Raw genomic sequence first — 2,551 nt, forward strand, 5'->3', positions numbered from 1 at the left:
AGCCACTCCAAGCTCAAGACACACATTCTCTTGACAATTCTCTTCTTGATTCCTCTTCCTTTGAGATCTTCATTATTACCTTAACAATGATATCCTCACTGCTACTTTGATATCGAACTCTTCACCACTGATTTGACATCGAGATCTTGTCACTTTGTAGGAGCACTAAGGCTTCGTGTTCAAACTGTGACATTATTGAGACTGAGATTAGGACTCGAACCTTCTCCCTGTGGTAGCATCGAGACCCCTTAATCTAACCGGAGGTATCCGAACTTGTATTCTGCACTTAGGTCTCCTGAATAGAGATATCCGATTTTTTCACTATCTTTGTCCTCGAAAATCACTAACAGAGACCACCGAATTCATGACTTTGGAAACATTACTACTTTGGGAATATCAAACTAATACCAATCTTCTTCTTTGTTGTCACTATAATTTCTTATTTAAGAAGGATCTGAATTCCCTTCCCTTCTAAACTGTAGCCTTGTAACCTTAGATCTATAGCCTTCACCGAAACATAGATGATTTGAATTATGTTGATGTCTCTATTCACCAAAATATTCATAGCTATGCGAAGTTACTTCACTATAACTATCCTCTGAAAACCACAGAAGAATTAAAACTTCTTTTCTACCTCTGCTCACCCGAATTCTCAGAGGGATATGAAAAATTTTCTATGTTTTTGTGAGGAGCCTAGCCTCCTATATATAGTTGTTTGATCATATATTAAGCCACCTTAACATCCAAATAGTTGTGACATTTTAGGTGAGCCGACATGTTTCATTTAATTCATTTTGCAGGTCAACATCAAGAGGATTTTGCTTGTATTTTTGGAGGGATTTTCTAGACACTAGGTTGACTCATATATATTTTACATATGCTCAAGAAGAGCTCTTTATACATGACATTGACTCTTTGACTCAATAATAAATCCTAAGTCTCTTAATGGGAGCCACTAAAAAATAAAATCACTTGCTCATGAAACCCATGCAACAAGGCTTACAATAATAATTTTATTTTCTTCATTACATCATTTACAATAGTCATAATTACATGTCATTATGAAGACCGAACCTAGTTACAATTTACAACACTCCCTCTTAACTAGGGAGGTATTCATAATGGTACTTGGTCATTCTCAATCTGAAGAATTTCTCATAAGAAGAATCGGATTGGTAAGCCATATGTATAACATCATAGTAACAAACATTTTTTCCATAGCGAGGCCTTCACTGAAAGCTCTATCTCTCATAATATCAAAGCACAATGTTGGCGAGACCAATGACTATAGATACATTCATCATTGTCTCTCAAGGTACATACCCACCTAGGTGTTCATTGAGTATGACCTTCTAGGAATATTCTTATCTTGGGTTCACAACCCTCAAAGAATATCAATCTCTTGCCTACTCTTATCTTCTATGCCCTACACATCCTCAAACGACATTAGATTCCATATGATTATCCAATCCTCCATTCTTTCTTCCCAAGTGAAGACAAGAATTCTGTGTCTATCTCTCCCTATCAACTAGGGAAGATATGCCTATTCTTGTAAAGGAATGTATCCAAGCTCCTTTTAACCAAGAACTTGCCCAAGCTCCCTGTTAATTAGGGACTTGTCAGAGCTCCCTATTAACTAGGGACTCGACTTTTCATCAACAACTTCTTCTTTGTTAGTCCTTCAGTTTCTTGATCAATTTCTTTCCTTGATGTCATGAAATTGAGTCGAGCTTATTCCTTGTAGGGCATTAGCCATCAATTACTTTCCTCCTTGGTTCATCATGTCATTAATTTCTTCATGGAAAGTGGCCTTCTTGGTACATATATGGAACCTTCTTCATATGGCTACTTCTTTCAGGAATTCCATTCACCACATGAGTGCTAGTTGTACGTGCGCTTACAACTCTTGTTCTAGTAGCCCTGCATGAACTCATCCAGATATTATTCAAAAAATTAAAACATAAAATTAAATCAAATAGTACCTTATGAGATGGCTATTCTCATGACATCTTCTTGTAGGTATCAACATCCTGCATACATGTTGACACATCTCCCAAAGATATCCATTGTCAAGGGTCTCCACATTTTTTAGACTGTCATCAAAGTCTTCATATCTTTCCAGGAGATTTCCTAGTCAAATCTTCTTGGTATTTTGGATGTTGATCACCTTTATCATGGTTTCATACCTCACGATATCTTCCTCTTACACATTCCATTCCCAGGAGCTTCCAATCAGAGTTCCTTAATTGTAGTCAACCCCCTCATACTTCATATGAGGACATATTATGTTGATTTCATCTAGTGTGACTTACGCCTTCATGCATCCTTTCAGAGGAGGAGATCATTTTCCCATGATCATCCTTCTCAAGATAGAAGTAGTGATCCATGCTACCAACAACCATACGACATGACTTTATAATATTAAATACAATCATACATACCTCATTTACCTTTAGGTCATCTAGGCTTCTTCCTGCAGCTTTCTTGATTGAAAATATCTTTAACCCCTTGATTTGCTTCATCTCTCATGTCATCATACCATCATCTCATG

Source organism: Pinus tabuliformis, chromosome 4_1 (genome assembly GCF_031772625.1).
Source record: "Pinus tabuliformis cultivar Carrire ecotype Pingquan chromosome 4_1, CPIR1, whole genome shotgun sequence".
In the NCBI taxonomy this organism is placed as follows: Eukaryota; Viridiplantae; Streptophyta; class Pinopsida; order Pinales; family Pinaceae; genus Pinus; species Pinus tabuliformis.